Consider the following 21020-nt stretch of genomic DNA (forward strand, 5'->3'; position numbering starts at 1 on the left):
TATGTGCATTTCTTTGTCTCTTCACTTTCCCTCCCTGTAATGACCCTCAAATGAGGGTTGACAGTATTCATAAATAAATAAATAAATAAATAAATAAATAAATAAATAAATAAATAAATAGTATTGCATTTTCAGCAAGCCGTGAAAACAAACTAAACAATGGACAGATATCTCATCAAGAAGGACAAACCTCCCAATGGGAGTGACGAAAGGACTCCCAGTTCACCCGACGCGGGACCTTCAGCGAGCTCCTCTCTAATAAATTAAATTGGTTTTTGGGGAAAGGAAATGGGGCAGTATCTGTCCCACATATCTCGTTGGACACCTAAACCGCGCCGTAAGGGAAGGGTGGAAGGTAAGAGTGAAAGAATAAAGCGAGAAATAGGTGCCGTAGTGGAGGCCTCCGGAATAATTTCAACCACCTGGGTGGTTTAACAACACACAGAACACGGGCGCCTTTTGCGTTCCGCCTCCATCGAAACGCTACCGCCGCGGTCGGGTTCGAACCCGGGTACTCAGGCTCTGTAGACGAGTGCCTTAACCACTGAGCCACTGCGGCGGGTGCTTCTCTCACCAGAGCGAGGTTTGCCTAAGCGGTCTAGGCTAGACATCTGCCGCTATAATGACTGCCTCCACACGCATGCAAATTATTCGTGAGAATGCAGCCTCTAGAGCTAAAGTGCAACAGGGGCGACGTTACCGACCAAGGTGTGAAAAGGCATACGAATGGCTTATTAATCACGCGTCACTGGACAAGGTATTCTGTGAGACTTGTCGCGCTCCTTGTCCTATGAACATCTTTCTGCCAAATACTTCCAGGGATAAGGACCCTCAACTGACGTTTGTGAAGAATGGTTTTTCTAACTGGAAGAAAGCTTGGTTGAAGAGCCATGAGGCCTTGAGCCTACATCGTGCGGCCATGATTGGAACCGCAGTTATGAAAGCGGGGGTCAACGTAGCATCTGCTTGGGTAATTGGGAAGCAAAAGGAAATCAAAGACGCCAGGAAAGCACTGATAGCGACATTATCTCCATTGCAATACTTAGCGTGCCAAGGATTGGCACTGCGTGGTCATGATGATGCAGGTAGTGATCTAAGACAGGTTCTGGAACTTCTCCCAAATGATATTCCAGGACTGCAATCACGCCTTTCTCGAACAAAGTACAGGTGGCTTTCCCACGACATTTTAAACGAAATCTTGGAAATAATGGCTCATGATGTACTCCGGTCAGTCACAAAGGAGGTTAGTGAAGTAGAGCACCATACGTGCTCATGCACGAAAGAGCGGAGATATCTGCCAAGTAGGTAGTGTCGCTATGCTTTCGTATTGTTCAAGAGAGAGAGAGAGAAAAGGACGGAAAGGCAAGGAGGTTAACCAGGCGATGCCCAGTTGGCTACCCTACACTTGGGGAGGGGAACAAAGGGGAAAAAAGGAAAAAGAGCGGCAAGGAAATGAGTCTTCTAAGTGACCAGCGACCACTATGTCACAGGGACAGAGGGCGCGCACAGAAAACTTAGATTATAGGCGGGAATGCAACCCCGAGTCCCTTAGGAAATTCAGGAGCGCTTTCACCGCTTTCCGTTGTCTGGAAGGTTGTGTCCAAGGCCCCAGAACGTTAGACTCTGTTAAAGGACGCGAGTCCAAGCGGAGCAGAGAAGCAACTAGGCAACCGCGCTCTCGCTCAAAACGAGGGCAGTCACAGAGGAGGTGGCTGATCGTCTCGTCACAACCACACTGGCCACACGCAGGAGAGTCAGCCATTGAGATGAGATGGGAATAGGCGTTTGTGAACGCCACTCCCAGCCACAGGCGGCACAACAGCGTAGTATCACTGCGGGGGAGGCCGAATGGTATATGATGTTGGAGCAAGAGGTTGAAGTGATGCGAGCGGGGTGTCCAACCTCCAGGGGCAGACCATGACGTTACAGTCAGGTTTCGGGCGAGCAGTTGAAGGTGCCTTGCTGCGTCAGCTCTTGTCAGTGGTATGCGGACAGTGTTGGTTGTCTCGTGAGCCGATCGAGCAGCATCGTCAGCTAAGGCGTTACCAACAATGCCGCTATGGCCTGGTACCCACTGGAAGATGATTTCATGGTCTTGTTCGATTGCCTGGTGATGCAGATATCGTATCTCCGCTATAAGTTGCTCATGGTCGCTATGTCTCAAGGCAGATTGAAGACATTGTAGGGCAGCTTTTGAATCACAGAAAACAGCCCATTTTTGAGGTGATTGTTGTGAGATATACTGTACCGCCGCAAGAAGTGCGGCCAACTCTGCTCCAGTAGAGGTAGTCCGATGCGAAATTTGTTGGTGAATTTGAGTCTGTCGCGCAGGAACGACCACAGCGCAAGCAGAACTAGTAGAGGTTACTGATCCATCCGTATAGACGTGAGTACGGTCCCAATATTCGAAGGGTAGCATGGACAGTGTCAGTTGCTTAATGGCTGGCGTCGATAAATTTGACTTCTTCGCTATCCCCGGAATAGCAAGGCGCACACATGGGAGCCGCGTACACCACAGAGGAGAGAGAGGTAGTGCTGCCGGGGTGAACTGTTGTGGGATCGACGACTGTTGCGTCGTTATCACCTTCGCAAATGCAGAATGTGGTCTCTGCAGTGGCAAGGGCGCTAGGTGATGCTGTGGAATCCTTGAGATATGACGTATGTGCATTCGCAAGCAGTCTAGGACAATATAAGTAGAGATCGGGTCGTCTTTGGCGAGTGCAATGCTACCCAGTGTTGAAGCGCTCCTAGGGAGACCTAGGCATGTGCGAAGGGCCTGACCCTGCACTGACTGGAGGGCACGCATGTTAGTTTTGCACGCGTTTGAGAGCACAGGTGTACTGTACCGCAAGCATCCCACAAATAGAGATCTGTACAACTCCAGCATTGACTGGACCGACGAGCCCCATGATTTTCCTCCCAGAAATCGAAGTAAATGAGCGATAGATGTTAGCTTTTTTTTCAGTAGAGTGCAATGCGGGCTCCATGATAAATTGCGGTCGATCAGGATCCCTAGGAAACGATGAGATTTGCTGTAAGAAATGACTTGACCGTCGATGCGTACCGGATATGGAGTCATACATTTACGTGTAAATGCCACTAGGCGCACTTTTCCGGTGAAACGCTGAGACCTTTCTTCTGGAGATAGGAAGAAGTGATCGATGCTGCCCGCTGAAGTCTTGCCCGCACCTGGGGACGCGTCACAGAGGAGGCCCAAATGCAGATATCATCGGCGTACATACACACCTGGACGGTGTTGGGGAGGTTCTTAGGGAGGGCGATGAGAGTCAGATTAAACAATGTAGGGCTAAGGACACCGCCCTGGGGCACGCCACGGTAGGTGTAATGCGCAGGCGTCGGGCCATCATCACATTGGATAAAAAATGATCTTTTGGACAGATAGCTCTCTATTCACGCAAACATCCGACCACCGATGCCCACAGTTTGCAGCGCATCAAGGATGGCCTCATGGGTCACGTTGTCGTAGGCACCTTTTACATCCAGAAAGAGTGCCACGGACAAACGTTTCAAGTGCTTCTGTTGTTGAACCGTGGATACGAGGTCAACGACGTTGTCAATAGAAGAGCGACCCCGCCTGAAGCCGGCCATAGCGTCGGGGTATATTTTGTAGTGTTCGAGGTACCACTCAAGGCACGACAAAATCATTTTCTCCATGACCTTTCCTACGCAACTGGCCAAAGCTATTGGCCTATACGATGAGAGCTCGAGTGGAGATTTCCCTGGTTTTAGTAGGGGTATCAATCGACTCGATTTCCATTCTTGAGGAACAGAACCGTCGAGCCAAGAGTCGTTGTAACGTTTGAGGAGCTCTTCTCGCGCGTCGTGGCCAAGGTGGGACAGCGCAGCATATGTGATTCCATCTGGCCCTGGTGACGACGAACGCCGACATCCTGCAAGAGCAGCGTCGAGTTCCTCGCGAGAAAAAGGACATCCATGGCTGAGACCCGTGAGGCAGGAAAAACACGCCGGGAACTCGAAGCAGTTGGTACACCAGCAATTTTCCTGCAGTAGTCCGTTGCTACCTCAGACTGCTGTCGATCTTGATAGATAGCCAACGCATAGAATGGTTGTCTTTGTTGCGGAAGCGTACGGAGGCCCCGCACAGTACGCCATACGAGGGACATGGGCTTGCGGGGTACCAAGTGCTGACAAAAAGACCCCCAGCGCTGGTTCGCCAGCTGATCCAATCTTCGTTTGATTTTTTTCTGCGCACGTCTCGCCTCCCGTAGATCATTTAAGCACTTGGTTCGTCTGTATCGCTTTTCTGCTCGCCGCCGAAGAGCACGCAGGCGTTCTAGTTCAATATCGAAATCACTGCGTGTTCTTGAGGACGTGATGCGACTTCTCGCAACGTTCATAGCATTAGGTATAGTGTGCTCCAGCCTGCCAGTGAGGGCTTCTTTGCTCGCCTCCTCCATATGTTTTCGAAATACTGCCCAGTCGATTCGCGCGAGTTGGGCTGGGGTGGACGCACCAAGGCCGTTTATTTTGAGGTAGGTAGGAATGTGGTCACTTCCATGGGTCTCCACATCACAAAACCAGCGAACACTCCGGTGCAACGACCTTGAAACTAATGTCAGGTCCAGGCAGCTGGTGTAGTGACAGCCGCGCAGGTATGTCGGACTGCCGTCATTCATAACATACAGATCATTGTCGGAAGCAAATAACGCCAGATGTCTTCCTTTGGCGTTAATTCTGGTGCTTCCCCATAGCAAATGGTGGGCGTTAAAATCGCCAGTAATGATCCAAGGAGCACGGGTTTCTTCCATGATGGCCTTCAGCCTTTCGCAGTCTAATTGAGAGGAGGGTGACACATATACGCAATCAGTGTGAATTCTAGCGTTTTTGTCTTGATTAAGAAACACGCGTATTGATTGTCATTGTGAGGTGGAACTGGGCAGCAAACATACGTCATGTCAGTGCGGAGGTATACCAAGACTTGGCTGCGCTCCCCGCATGTAGGGGCGAAAAAAGATTCGTACCCGGAGAGCCTGATTGCTTCTGATAATTTGGGCTCGCAGATTACCAATATCGGGAAGTAGTTAGTGAATACGTAAGGACGAAGACTTGACATTCGCGACCTCAGACCTCTTGCGTTCCATTGGAAGATCGTGGCACCTCTGACTTCCTCACGAAAGGTGGGAAGGTGGCCAGCCATTATGGATTAAAGTCCTTGAAGTGCTGAACCCAGGGAGTCCAGCACTAGTAAAACGCTTCGAGCAGTTGAGGATTGCAGAGCCTGTAGGAGAGGCCGAATTGCGTTAACCACGGTCTTTAAAATCACAAGGGTTTGGCGGTCTTGCTCCGGGAGCCCGTCTGCAGCGGCCGACGTGCTCAGCGATGGGAGCTTACGTGGAGGGGCCTCAGGAGGACATAATGGCGGAAGCGCTGGCCAAGGATCGGAACCTGATGACATCTGGCCACCCTTGTCCACAGAGGGCGGACGAAGCACGCTGGGGCGAGGAGGAACAGGAGGTGGAGGAGGGTGAGCAGGAGGCGCCAAGAGCGCGTCGTTGCGGCTGTCAAAACACATGAGCTGTTCTATTGATTTTATAACATTGCTGCCAATAGAGCTAGCAGTCTTTTTGTGTTTTTAAGGACGTCCTTCTGTATCGTTTTAGTCTGAGCATTGCTGTTATGGGCAATGCTATGATGGCGCCGCAAACGTGAGAGGGCAGTATTGTGGGCTGCCAACTCTAATAAAGCAGGAGGAGCTGCGAGCACTTTGCGTACACTGCCTTGCGCACACACTGAACCACCTTGTGCTGCAGGATATGTCTCAGAAAATGGAAATATGTCGGCATTTCCTGGGGCATGTGAAAAATGATAAACGGCTTTGCATGCTCCTCAAAACGTCTAAATTTGTTGGCGGCATTCCAGAAAAAAAAAAAGACTTAAGCGTACTTGCGAAAGTTTTCTCCCACGAGGTGGACGACCATGGGCACTTCATTAACGTCGGTTTTTCAGAATTATAGCCACCTCATATCGTTTCTTCATGGCAACAACGAAATGACGCGGGAGCCAAAGCCAGCGGATTTTTGAAAGCGCTGTCAAAGCGCTCAAGCTCCTTACGCTCGCATTTTCGCGATTAGAAACAGTAAGCGCGGCGTTAGAGAAGGTAGGATTGAGATTTGATCAAGCGGATAAAATGGTCAAGGCTATCAGGGGAGTCTCAGTGAACTTAGGAAGCAAACATTTTGCCGATTTTGGAATGAGACCCAAGCAGAGGCGCGTGAATTGGAACTGCACATTAAATAAATAGAAGCTCATGCGACAAGGGAAAGAAAGGCTCCACGACGATATGACGACGGATCTCTACCTCACGTACTTCCTTCGTTCGAGGACATGTACCGTCAGCCGTTCTACGAGGTGATGGACACGGTACGTTCCTCGCTAAACGACAGGTATCCACCAGATATGCGGCAGCACGTGGCAGAGATTGAGCAGTTTTTGATAGGAAATGGTGATAGCATGTACCTGTTGAAATACTGCGGGCAAGACCTTGAGTCTGAACAGCTCCACCTTCACCGTAGTATGCTCAAAGATATTGCAATAGGCGATATTCAAAATTACTTGCTCATCTGGCAACACTGGACATGCCGCCATCTTGTGTTGGGCAAGCGTTCTGCGGCAGCCGACTGTGTATCTGTGTCTGTGTGTCGTGGAGCGTTCGCAGCGCAAAACCCGTACGAGTGACGGCCGGAGCCACACATTTCGTCTCCCTATGGCACAGTGACAGCGTTTTCCCTCCAGTGGTCACGAAATGTGGCGGCATAATCTAGACGATTTGCCACACGTCACTGAAGACACGCTGACGTGTTTCTGCTCGTCGTCAACGCCATCGATGCGGCAGCAGAGCAAATCCTATGCCTTTGCTGTCGAAGCGTACATACTTCCGTCGTCGCTGGACACTAACATCTGCGATTCAAGGTTTGTGGATTTATCCTTGCTGTGATAGACGTCGTCGAGATACGTTTGTGCTATATATGCTTTGCTTCACTGCAATAACCGTGGTAACGGCTGCGCCGCTTATACGTGCATTCTGAAGCGAATCAGGTACATTTGCGTTGTAATGTAAGTCAGCGCAATTCCCGCGATGGTTAACGCACGATGTTCGTAAATACTATGTTGGTGGTGCTTGCGTGAGCTCGCCGTGTCGGTTGATAATTTGCCGTTAAGCTGTATGTCCAGAGGGACGTCAGAACCTCAGTACGATGTTTTTTAGACCCTCTCGTTCCAGCCCATTTTTTTAAAGAAAGAAAACAAGGCTTTGAGCAGTTATCTAATCTGAACAGTCGAAAAATGACGTAAACAAGACTTGAAAACGTGATAAGGAGAATGTCAACTTACATTTTAATACAGGAAAAAACACTTGGTTTTGCGACCTCATTTGTTCGCGCGCTGTGGTGTTGCACACATTTCAGCCACCTATTAGTGTGCTAGCGCTAAAAGCCGTAGTCACGGACTTTGCCGATCTGTGTCTGTTTGTCCGGCCCCCGCTTGAGGCGACCGCCCGATCGGAAAGGGCTGCTTGAGCCGAGCGCGAGCGGAACGCAAACCCGACTTCCACTTCTACTTGCGCATGAATAGCGATAAACGTTTCCTTCCTATTTCACTAAGGCATGTGCTATATAACTGTAGTACTTAAGAATAAGATACGCAGAGTTTAATGAGATAAGTAAGCAGTGGCCGTACTGTGCCAGTGCACCTAACTTGCATTTGGCTTAGCCACGCGAAATTAATTAAAGTTTGGGTTCGACATAGTTTACAGCTGAGATGGTTGGTTGGTTTATGGGGTTTAACGTCCCAAAGCGACTAAGGCTATGAGAGACGCCGTAGTGGAGGGCTCCGGAAATTTAGACCACCTGGGGATTTTTAACGTGCACTGACATCGCACAGAACACGGGCCTCTAGAATTTCTCCAAAGAAATTCAACCGCCGCGGCCGGGATCGAACCCGCGTCTTTCGGGTCAGCAGCCGAGCACCATAACCACTGAGCCACCGCGGCGGCTCACAGCTGCGATAAATTGCAGGCGCTGGATAGTTCCGCAAGAAAATAAAAGGAGCCAGGAAAGGTGGCCAACACGATTACGTGCACACTACCAACTGACGGTTTATTTTTGACACGAAGGAAAAGAAAGCGCAAAAGATAACGAAGAAGAATATTTAAGTAGAAGAAGTGGCAAGTCAAAGAAGTACATGTAATTAACGGAAAAGGCTTCCTTGTACCACTGCTGAGGCCGTCATGTACAACACAGGACAGGAGGGAGCATGCGCCAGTGTTCCGTCGGTGGCACTTAGCAGGTGGGAGATGCTGTTTTTAAAGGCATTAAGAGTAGCAGACAAATGCGATTGCTATAAACCATACTTGGAACCCCCCGCCGCGGTGGCTCAGTGGTTACGGCGCTCGGCTGCTGAGCCGAAAGACGCGGGTTCGATCCCGGCCGCGGCGGCTGAATTTCGATGAAGGCGAAATTGTAGAGGCCCGTGTACTGTGCGATGTCAGTGCACGTTAAAGAACCCCAGGTGGTCGAAATTTCCGGAGCCCTTCACTACGGCGTCCCTCATAGCCTGAGTTGCTTCGGGAAGTTAAACCCCAATAAACCATACTTGAACCATAGCGATGCACATGGCCCATCCTGCGTAGCGTCTACTAGTGATATCAGGCTGCGGTTCGTATATATTAACCAACTGTGCATTCGTAGAGATTGCTGTGTTGTACATGACAGCCGCAGCGTTGACAAGACGATGTTTTTTCAGTTAACAACTTGTCATGCTTTGACTTGCCACTTATAATCAAAATATTCTTCTTTCGGTACCCTTTGTGCTTTCTTTTTCTCGTGTCAAGAATGAACTGAGTTGGTAGTGTGCGCTTAACCGCGTTGAAAGTCTTTCCTGGCTCCTCCTCTTTTCTTGTGAAAGTATGCAGCGCGTGCGAGTTACCCCAACGCTAAATCGTCTATTTTTTCTTCATCACCTCCATCACACCGCCTCCCACTGTTGTTTTGTGGGTCTCATCTGATTCAATGTGTTGATTGTCATGATTGTTCTCTCCTGGCAGGTTTGACATTGTCTACGAACGAGCAACATGTTTCCGAAGCCAGAAGAAGGCAGGTAAACCATAGATGGTTCTTCTTGCCTTTAAACAGACAACTGGTATCGTCACTGATTCAGCCTGCGAGTGGCCAGCTGGTGCGAGCCAGTCGTGCAGCAACATTCTCGCGGCACTGCGGGTAGTAATTTTGCTCAAGGAGTAGGGCTTCAAAGAGGCACCAGCAGAGCTTACTTGCACTGAGCTCCCTTAACAGTGGAGGCGACCTCGACGACAAGGAATTAGGGCAATGAATGTACAAGACATCGACTGGAGGAGCCCACGGGAGAATGGTGTGCCTGTGCCTTCTCCATTGCGGCTCTTTAATACACCTGCAAAGAAAGAGGAGGAGAAGAAGCAACTAGACTCCTTACATTTACTAGGCACAACTCTTGGTGACCTCGGAAGCCATGATTTTTCCATGGTGTTACTGGCTGCCAAGGGGCCATTTGTTGACACAAAGAGAGGGCCAGCACCTTCTGGTTCACCACTATCCTACCAGCAAGCAAAGCTGCCTTCGGGCTTCAAGACGTGGCTGTCAGCCAGCATCTCTGCAGGGTCCGGAAGAATCACTGCTGTCTCAGACCTTTATCTTTTTGATGAAGTGGCACAGTGCAGGTTGACCGACACCTTAACTGCTGAAGAGCTGAGCATACTGATGATAAGCACTGCCTATCTTAAGTTTTAATGCTTGTACTTTTGATACTGTACTTCGGTGCCAGTGTGGGTACTTTTGTTTTACAAACACTAATTTTATGAGCACAAACTACACAAAATTGCAAAGTTACACTGTCATAAAACTTCATCGAATTAGGACATCACTGTTGCTCTGAGAGTTTTTCCGTAAAAGTCTAATCACAGAAAAGTTAGCACTGGATGGTGTGTGTGATAATGTACTTGCATTTCTTCTGCTGTTTTTGTAAGAACTACGTCTGTCACCACAAGAAGCAAGAGAGTTAGAGTTCAACTCTAGGCAACAGACACATAGTGCAAGGTGGCGGGAAGCACGAGCGAACCGATTAACTGGCTCACGCTTTGGGCGTGTCATTAAGAGGAGGGAGGAATGGACTGATGTAGGTGTTGCCAATGTCATTGAAAGCAAAGACCTCTCTCGCATTCGTTTAGTCCAATACGGACTAAGAAATGAAAGCCTTGCTGCTGACCGTTACAGTGCTGTTATGCAGAGCTATGGACACTGTGTGTCACTTCATCAGAGTGGCATAGCCGTTAATCCTGGATTTCCGTGGCTAGGCGCTAGCCCAGACAGGTTTGTCTTTGATCCCCAGGAGTCAATATTTGGAGTTCTAGAGATCAAATGCTCATATTCGTTAAAGGGCAGCTAGCCGGAGCAAACTAGGGCAAGGGCATTTTGCCTGAGATTTAGTGAAAATGGCCATCCAGAGCTTGACAAAAGACATTAGTACTACGCTCAGGTGCTCGGTCAGATGGCTATGACCGGCTATTTGTGGGCAGACTTTGTGGTGTGCTCTGTAAACTGGATAGCAGTATAGCGTATGGAGTTTGACAAAGACTGGCTTCAAAGGCGTTCGAAGTTGGACGATTTCGTTTTTGGGCACATATTGCCATACTTGAAAAATAAGCGCCAGTACCTCTAAATTTTTTTCTCTTCAAGTGAAGGGGCACGCAAAGGGCTTCCTTGAAAATAACCATTGCTTTATTCTGGTTTAACGTCCCAAAGTAACTCATGCTATGGGGGGCAACGTAGTGAAGGGCTCTGAAAATTTCCACCACCTGGGGTTCTTTAACGCGCACTGACATCGCGCAGCACATGGGCCTCTAGAGTTTCGCCTTCTTCAAAATTCGGCCGTTAAAGGCAGGATTGAACTTGTGTGTTTCGGGTCAGCAGACAAGCGTGGTAACCTCTGAGTCACAGCGGCGGGTTGAAAATAAAAAATGCCTCCACTGGAATGATTGCTTCGTGTGTAATTCATGTCGCATACACTGATAGTACATCATAAATACAAAAGGCTCTTCATTCAGCTAATGAACAAGAATCCACATCTGAACACTGATTTCATCCCTTAACATCGTTGCACATTCTGTGGGCTTAGCAGCTCAGGCTGAAGCATCAAAACATTTTATTGTCAGTATTAGATGGAATTATGGAACAAAGAGCATCAAGTAGCAAGAATGTTGACTTAATATAGACGTTATCTGCAGCTACCTGTTTTCACTTCGTTCACCCTGGTTACTCTGTATTGTCATGTCACGCAGTCAGTTTGTGCAGCAGTAGGCTGTTAGTACCCTTGTTATAATCGGGCTCTTATGACGCACAAATAACCTGCACAAAAGCAACAAAATAGTCTGGTTGCATAACTATGAGGGAGGCAAAGAACACTTAATCATGACTATTTTATTATCGATCATCTTAAAGGGACACTTAGGAGAAATTGAAGGCTGCCTATATTGATAGATTACCGCATTTTAATACAATAAAGACTATACTTTCACAGAAAACAGTCTTTCTAAGGTAGAAAAAGTAAAAATTGAGATGCAGGTGCGTGATCAGGGCCTAATTCTGGAAATAAGCTTTGAGCATCAGATTTTAAGTGCCAATCCCAGAGGCTAGGCTAACCTCTCTACACTTCAATCGGTAACAACGGAGCCTGTCTGTGGTGTGAATTGGGTAGCTGGAAAAGTTTTAAATGCAACTTTCCCAGCATTAAATTTGTGCTTCTTGCCAATACAAACACAATACAGCCAAAAAGAGTCGTACAACAAAATTTGGATGAAGTTTTTCTCAGTGTTCTCTCAACCACAAGCATAATACTACAGAGGCAATTTGCTATGTATGAACAAAGGTTGCTATGTATGAACAAAGGTATGAACAATGCATCCATAGCGAGCGACCTAGCTTGCGCCACCACCACACACGACAAAAGAAATCAGTTCACAATGCTACAAGGGTGTCTAGTTGATCTCGCATTATGAAGGAAAGGCACACTGTAGGGATGCACTAAAATGACTTGGTACCAGTTTTTTCTGTGTTGTCCCCTGATCGTATAGTTGTATGCACCCTTACAGTATGCATGACGCTTTAATTCAACTTGCTGCAGGCATTATTGTCAGGTGTCCCATTGGATCAGTGTTAAAAATTCGAGCTGTATCTTACCGGTTCTCACCTATGGGGCAGAAACGTGGAGGCTAACAAAGAGGGTTCAGCTTAAGTTAAGGACAACGCAGCGAGCTATGGAAAGGAAAATGATAGGTGAGACATCAAGAGATCGGAAGGGGCGGAGTGGTTGAGGGAACAAACGCGGGTTAATGATATCCTAGTTGAAATCAAGAGGAAGAATGGGCTTGGGCAGGGCATGTAATGCGAAGGCAAGATAACCGCTGGTCCTTAAGGGTAACGGAGTGGATTCCAAGAGAAGGCAAGCGTAGCAGGGGGCGGCAGATAGTTAGGTGGGCGGATGAGATTAAGAAGTCTGCAAGAATACAGTGGCCGCAGCTGGCAAAGGACAGGATTAATTGGAGAGACATGGGAGAGACCTTTGCCCTGCAGTGGGTGTAGTCAGGTTGATGATGATGCTAGGCGTTGCTTTGGGAGAATGGTTCGTACTACTAACTATTTATGAAAGCAAGCTTTGTTAAAAGTGATTGCTAATGTATATATGGACTTCTAAAGGTGTTGGATTAGGTTGGTTTATGGTTTATGGTTTATGGGGTTTAACGTCCCAAAGCGACTGAGGCTATGAGAGACGCTGTAGTGAAGGGCTGCGGAAATTTCGACCACCTGGGGTTCTTTAACGTGCACTGACATCGCACAGTACACGGGCCTCTAGAATTTCTCCTCCAAAGAAATTCCAGCCGCCGCGGCCGGGATCGAACCCGCGTCTTTTGGGACAGCAGCCGAGCACCATAGCCACTGAGCCACCGCGGCGGGGTGACTGAAAGTTTGTGAGGATAGCTGTCACAGTCCATATTTGATTAATAAGTGGAGCCAAGGTGACTGGCATTGCTCTGTCGAATATGTGGTATGCCTTGATCCTGTGTATACGGCGCTCGACATGAATTCTGAGTGAGGCGATTTCTCGTGTTTCATTGACTTCACTTTCTGTAAACTTCTGCTCTTTTAGAAATGGAATAATATTTAGTTTTACATTTTGCTTAGTTAAGAGGTCTTCAATGCGGAAACCTTTATCCGCGATTACAGAATCACCGTCCTTAAACTCTAAGTCAAGAAACCCACTCTTGATTACACACTCTCGGTCAGAAATGGATCCTGTAAACAGGCCTTACAGAAAGGACACGAGCCCATTAGGTTGCACACCTATTAGTCCTTTAAAAGTGTTGCAGGAATTGTACACTGAATATGTGCTGGATTGGAAAGACAGAGATGATGGCACATCGCACTAAAGCTCAGTTGCGTCCAATATAACTCTTGTGGATGCATACTTTTCAGCAAATTCTGGCGGCATTGTGGCATTCACTACTACTCGTGGTGCCCACAGAGGTATCAGACATAACCTGTCGTACATAAAGTTCAACCAGGCGGTACATATCCTAGAGACTGTAGGCTGTGATACATTAAATCTGTGAGCCAGGTCGACTTCAAACAACCCAAGGCGCAGTCGCACAAGAACCAATAACAGTTCGTTCTCTACGGTTAGTTTCCACTTGGGACCGTCGGAACATTTGGACTCTCCCTCAATGTCTCCGCGCAAAATGCTGCAGCCATTCTCTCCTGGATTCAGGAAAAGCAGAAGACCTGTGGAACACTTGTACCCTGGTAACCTAGTATAAAACATATGTGTTCATCAGAGTCCTTGAAACGCTCAACGCAGAAGGCAGACGTTCTTTCTCTTTCTTCGGAAAGTTGACAGGCAAGGTTTTCTTTCTCCGCTTGCAGCTGGTGAGAAGCCTCCCTGGCTGCTATAAGCTGCTCCTCCAGCTGCGTGCACCTATCCTGAAATTTTGATAAATTTCTTCTCTGCTCCTCTGCAGTGGTGGTGACCCGCTCTAAATCTATGGCTGAGGGATTGGTGGGTGTGCGCTCACATAAATTTCCGTCTTCCTGATCATCATAGCATGCGGCTGCATTCATCTGTGTAGTACAGTTGGCACTGCCTGTCAGCTCCGACGCCTGCACTGCCTGACGTGCTCGCTTCGCAGTTCTGCTAACCAGTGGCGGTGCACTCTGTTTTGGTGGCTTTCGCATCTTCTCTTTAAGAAAGCTAAACAATGATGGCACAGTTGTATCCCGAAGAATCCTGTAGCCACTTACCACACCACGCACATAGTCGCTTTCATGAAAGGGCTTAGAGCAAACTTATGTTCACTTGCTGACTTGGAAGTCAGCACCTTCATCCCTCTGGATGGAAATGATCCACTTCTTGAGTAATGTTGGATCATTTGGGAAGCGATGAAATGGCACCTTAACAAAAAGAAATGAAAGTTACATCATTCTACATCCCATCGGAAAGTTTCATGCGCCAGCATCACAGTTCGCAACATAATATTGCTCTCAGAAAACCTGCTACAGTTCCGTAACGGCGGAGGCCTTCACAAAAAAACGGCTTGGAAGGGGTGCTGACATGACAATGCGTATGCAAACGCGTGAAAAATGCGACGGGACAACATTAATTTAGAGTTCATATTCCGTGAAGGTGCACGTCGCACCTGACAAACGTAAACGATTAACGAGACGCAAGCCGGGCGCGTAAAAATCTTCAGAGGTAGATTTAATGGGTGTTACTGGCAAGAGCTTGGGTCACAGCAGCCGCAAAACAAAAAAAAAATGGCTGAGGCTTAGCTAAGGTTAAGCCTAGTCAGATGCGAAGCATATTGATGGCTAGGCTTGGTAATACATGGCTTTCCTTGGTTGACGTTCATCCCACTCTTCATCGGTCTCTGTGGCACGCTGAAGCTTTCGCTTCTCGTTCAAATCAGCCCTGCTTCTAGGCGGCATCCCAACACCTGGCCGCCTCGTAAGTGCCCGGAGAGCGAGGCAAGCTCATCTTTATACCGCTGCTGTAGCGTCACGTGGTCAGCTGCAGCGCCTCTGATGTGGAGCCTCCACCGCCGCGGCCGACCGCGCGAGCCGGCAGCCCATCTCTCCTCTGCTGTGACGTCATGTTGTCACGTGGTCAGCCGCCGCGCCTCTGATGTGGAGCCTCCACCGCTGCGGCCGACCGCGCGAGCCGGCAGCCCATCTCTCCTCTGCTGTGACGTCATGTTGTCACGTGGTGTCACGTGGTCACGCTAAATGTCAATGGTAGCTCCACCGCCGCGCTCGACGGGCTGTAGTGTAGCTCTAGTAATATGCTTCGCATAAAACATACGTAGACTTCGTCACACTTCGAGGGAAACTGCGAGGGCATGGCCGCGCTCTTCGGAGCGCCTGTGCATTCGACATGGCCGCACATAGAACCCAAGCTGATCAGAAAAACAGAGACCTGGATGTGATGCTTCGCATTTTCTGCCTCTTTGCGTTGACGCGCGGCCCCATCGGATGGAGTAGCGCTCCGAAGAGCCTGGCCATGCGCTGTCTGTACAGAACCGCGCCGCACTCTTTGGCCATTGCCGTCGTGCAAATTTCGGAAGCCCGTCTCTATGCCCGGAGCATTACGTTCACTCAATTCAAAACTTCTCTGTGACCACTCGCTCAGTGCACCAAAAATGGTCACACTGCCTGCAGTTAAAAGTACGCGAAGACGAGAATCTGTCAGAGATCATTCTCGGTTAAATAACAGAATAGTCTTTCGACACTTACCTTGGCTCTATTGTTGTCAGTGGCTCCGCGCTGTTTGCAAAGCGGTACGCAGCAGTGTGCCGGCACCTTGCCTCTAATAGAACTTAGCGTTCCGCGTTAACGCGCACGCATGCAACTCAGTCCGACCGTCCCCACCGACTCCGTCTGCTACTCTCGCCAGCTAGATGGCGGATGTAACTTCAGCCACGTTCACTGAATGGCGCTGTCATTTTCGCATATGCCCTATTCCGCGCAATACACCCCGGAAGGCCTTTGAGGACGTTGTTGAGACGCTTCCTGGCGATAACGGTGAACAGCTTCGAGATCTTTTGCCCGAGGTGGCTAAGTTCGTCAAAATTGCTTTGACTGTTCCTCTCACGTCATGCATGTCTGAGAGATCTTCTTCGTGCCTCCGTCGTGTCGAAACGTATCTGAGGTCAACAATGGGACAAGCTCAATTAAATCACATAGCACTTCTCCATTGGCAGAAATAGCTCGACCGAAAAATCAATCTCAATGACATCGCGGAAGACTTTATTCAGAGGTCTTATTCTTATTCCGTGGCACATGTTGTGGGTGCGGCCACACCTCAGATATATGACAGGTCGCAAACACAAGGAAAATTGAGCTTTATCCAGGCATTTACAACATGTAAAACCGCGGTGCTGCCACAGTCGTGCAGGCCGGTAGAAGCAAGAAAAGAGACACCACTTACGTAAGATGAAACCTCGTAGGGAGGTGTAAAGAGGAAAAAAGAGCGAAGACTCATGGGGAGAAGGAAGATAAATAGCTGGGAGGTGAGGAGTCCAGTGTTTGCAGATGAAGCCGGTGCCCGGGCGGGAAATTCAAACTGGACTCGGGAAGCACACTACCTGTCTGGTTATACATATAACCACTATATGGCGTTTTGAGTCCTCACGCGCAATAAGCAGGACTGTCTCAGTCACAGAACGGAAAAATGTCTTGATCACTCCCCGTGTCGCCGTCTTGACCTCCAACTTTCGCACCCTGCCGTCCGCATTCACGATAGCACTCACAATGGGTCCCATGGGACACTCGTTGCGAGGAACTTTGCAGTCTTTCAGGAGCACCAGGTCACCCGCCTTGAGATTTCTGGTTGGGCCCTGCTATTTACGATGACTCTGCAGGGTGGTAAGGAACTCGCATCACCAGCGGCACCTAAAGCCGTCGGAGAGACACAGAACCTGCCGCCACTGTCGCCGATGTATATCTTTGCCATTGAAGACTGGTGGCACTGTGTTGCCTCCGACCTTCTGGGTCAGAAGCGTTGCAGGAGACAGCACTTCTCACCTCTCGGGATAGTTTGAGACAGGAACGAGGGGTCGCGAATTTATGATTCCTGAGATTTCTGCCATGAAGGTTACCAAGAGTTCGTGAGTAAGGCGACGAGAGGTATTCTCAAGAAGCATGGAGTCCAAAATTCGCATATAATCCTTTCCCACACTCCTCCCATGCGAGAAGCATGACGGGGTTTGAATACCCAAGTGTATCCATGGTCTGACAGGAATATTCGTAGCTTCTCGGTGTCAGTCCACTGGTGTTCAGCTTTAGTTTGGAGCACGCTCCAACAAAATCTGTCACGCAATCAGACCTCAAGTGCTTTGCCTGGCCCCTCATGGCAAAGAATCTACGGAGAGCAATAATAAAACTCGAGGTATCCATGCTCTCGATTACTTCGATATGAACAGCGCGGATACTCGCAACTGAAGAGCACGGCCCACCGTTTGCTGTTGGCATCACCACCTTTGGACCGACGAGACGCGACTAGCCACGGGCCAAATACACATAGTTCGACATAAGTGAAAGGTGGCTTGGTGCTTAGTCTTTCTTGGGGCAGGTCTGCCGTCTTCGGTTGTAGCTGCCTTCCTCTGAGCTTGCAACATGTAACACAACTGTGTATATATGAGGCGATGCTACGCTTAGCAACGAAGATCCAGAACTCTGCTCTCTGACTGCTGCCCTTGATGTTTGGCCTGCTCGTGGTAATGCCGCACAATCAGGGTGGTGAGGTGGTGCGCCCTGGCATGATGATGGGCTTTCGCTCTTCCTAGTCGAAATGGTTGGCTCTGCCTAGTCGGCCACCAATTCTCAGAAGACCGTCGGAATCAACACATGGGTACACAGAGGGCTTGACTTCGGAAGTATAATTCCTCGTTGCAAGCTCTTCAACCCTTCTGAACAGGCCTCTTTCTGGACGGACAAAATAATGATTGCCTTCAATCGGGCTAGGTGTTCCGTAGAAGGTCCTAGTCGGCTAGATGAGGTGCTATGCGGGCAGTCTGACACGTTGCGAGAGGTGCCCCGAAATTTTCCCATCAGCGATGCGAGTATTGCAACTGCGCCAGTCTGTAGAGAGAGACCTCAAACCATCGTCGACATAGAAATCCCTCTCAGAGAACTGCCTGACGTCGCTGCCAAATTCTTCCTCTCCTTCTCGTGCTGTTCTCCGCAGTTCATTGGTTGCAACTGCTGGTGAAGGGTTATTTCGAAACACATGTACATTCATTCGGTACTTCATCGCGTCACTGTAAATTCTGCGGAAACACAGAAATATTAGATAATTTCGGTGCCCGTGTCGTACCAGGAAGCAGTAGAGCATGTGCTTAATGTCCACAGTTATGGCCACGTGTTCCTTCCGGAATCGAAGAAGCACTCCAAGCCGGCTCTTGATCAAGTGTGGACCGATAAGCAGCACACTGTTCAGACACGCGTTTAAACTGGGCACTGGAGACGAACACAACTAGTGTTTCGCCGGGCTTTCGCGGGTGGCAAACAAAAGATGGGGAGGTACCAACGTTCTTCTTCTGGAACCGGTGGAGCTTGGTCGGCATGGCCGTTGTCACTAGCTGTCTAGGACGTGAGTACAAAAAAACCAGACAGGTGCACGTCTCCCAAAACAATGTTTACTGCAACAATCAACAACAACTATACGTTCATGTATCTTCGCGGCCGTGGATTCACACGCACTTGCGATCCCCGGAGCTGCGCGCCCACGCCGACTGGTTTTCTTCGGTCTCCGTGTAAACGACTATTCCTTCCGCGCAGACGCGCGCACTTTGCACCGTCTGCTTCGCTCCTTCCTCGTGGCTGCGCCGGTTTCGTCCGCTGCGTGCCATAGTTTCTCTCTTCGTTTCCTTTCTTGGCGGGGCGTCTCGCACTCAGTCGTGACAGCCGTCCTTGAACATCTTGTCCATGAAACTCGTGAATCGTTCCCTCGGTTCTGGTTTTCGCTTCAAAGTCCGTTGGACAGCAGTGAGGCGTGACTCGGCCAAGCACTTGTTATTCGGAAGCCAAGGCCTTGGAGAACGAAAGGGAAGAGGCGCTACCAAACTGTTGGACTCGCCTCTTGAGAACTCGTCGTACATCAGCTTCAAGAACTTCCTGTCCTCGACAGAAAGGGAAGGTCTGTTGCCATCCTCCGTTGTTTGGAACAATGTTTCAGCGATCCCATCATCATATTTGTCATTCCTGGCAGCGTGCTGAGCTGGTTGGAAACAGTGCCTCGACCCTTGAATAACAACATCTGCCGGGCTAGTTGGTTGCGATCCATATGTATCAGAAGCGCGAACACAACACAGGAAGAAGAAGGTGAAGATAGTACAGAGCGCTGAACTTCCAACTTTTATTTGAACAAAACTGAACCCGCACTTATATACACTTACCAGGCAAAATCCCTCCAGGGGGGTAATCAAGGCGCGCGATCGAACTGGGACCCACACGATGTCCAGGGCATCAAAAAGATAACTAGAATCGCACATACAATGAGTTACATGAAATGAAGCACGAATGACGTGAGGAAAACAAGAGAATGTAAAAACAGGGTTGAGTGTGCGCAAATTAAAAAAAATGGAAAAACAGAGTTGAGGGCGCCAATTTTGCTAAAAACATTAGAAGGCGAGAACACAGTAAAAAGGTAAGCGGTACGAAGGGTGAGCGCCAAAAATTAACACGGCTAGAACGAAGATGCAGTGTGCCCCTAAAAACCAGGTAAAATAAAATAAAACCCATTGCAATTCCTTTTTTTAGCGTTTCCATTTACTGCTGCCCTGAAGTTTTTCTGCACTTTTTCTGCAAAGGAAGCTACAACTTCCAAAGGGTAACCTGCCAGCATTAGGCGACCCACTTGGTTTTGGAAGCTTTGCTGGAGCCTCTGCTCACATCTTTTGGACTGGGTTGTAAAAAAAAGAACAGAATGAACCATTGCTCCCTTCACGAGCTTTGAAGGTGGTGATGAATATGGCAAAATTGGTTTTGGCCACGTGGCTCAAAAGCCCAGCACACGTGGGATGAAGTGAAATGAAGTGAGAGATCTAAAAACCTGACAAAATCATCAACTGGTGCTTCGTGTGCTAAAACCATCGTATTGAGGCACTCGAAGGACTTAGTAATGGCATGGTGAACCTACTGCTCGAAACCGATGTCACATTCTAAAAACAATTCAATTCAATTCAAGTTTGTTTGCATCTATATATGTACAGATGACGGGAGTGCAGACAAAAGCTAAATGGATTTGGCTTGACGGGGTCTGTACCTCCTACAGAAATGGCACTATGCACAATAAAGAGGGCACAAAGATACAATAATGGGTAAACGAAAAAAAAGCATTAGTGAACATTCTATAACAGAAATACATATAGTCAAAAAAAAATCAATGATAGAATGCTGAAAGGATTTAAATAGCAGAAAGCGTATAGCATAAAATTATACAAATAAAATAGCTTTGAAATTCACAAGCATAAATAATAAGCTACTAACGAGCAAAGAAAATTGGTTAGGCATTCATGGCGTCAGTGTATACTACAGCAAAGCAAACAAAACAAAAAAAGGAATGCACAATGAGCCCATAAAAGGAGAGATACGTTGTTATTAAGTTTCTAATGAGTTTAACAAAGATGGCAGTGTGTGGCTAGTCGTCCACAAATAGAAAACTGCACGAACACCGGACCCTTCAAGACACGTTTTCAAACGTGTGTCGAGAGAGGCAAGGAACATGTCTCTAACTATCGGGGCGAAGCATGATCCAATGAAAATACCATCCTTCTGAAAGTAAACATCATTCCATTCAGCAAAAGTTGAGTCGATAAAAAGATAGCAATTCGATTAAACTACTTGCGGTTATTCCGCACTGATTATGGAATGCCACTGCACCATGCTTGCCGATGAGATTACTCA

General features: G+C 48.4%; 2 pseudogenes; one reads left to right on the top strand and one right to left on the bottom strand.

Moving 5' to 3' along the window:
* Window positions 1-6745: 6745 nt before the first annotated feature.
* LOC149346035 (uncharacterized) lies at window positions 6746-10728 on the top strand (annotated as a pseudogene).
* A 668-nt stretch (window positions 10729-11396) lies between these two features.
* On the bottom strand, window positions 11397-13554 carry LOC149346036 (uncharacterized; annotated as a pseudogene).
* Window positions 13555-21020: the final 7466 nt, after the last annotated feature.

The sequence above is a fragment of the Amblyomma mixtum genome, chromosome 4, assembly GCF_055824585.1.
Source record: "Amblyomma mixtum isolate Tamu chromosome 4, ASM5582458v1, whole genome shotgun sequence".
Classification (NCBI taxonomy): Eukaryota; Metazoa; Arthropoda; class Arachnida; order Ixodida; family Ixodidae; genus Amblyomma; species Amblyomma mixtum.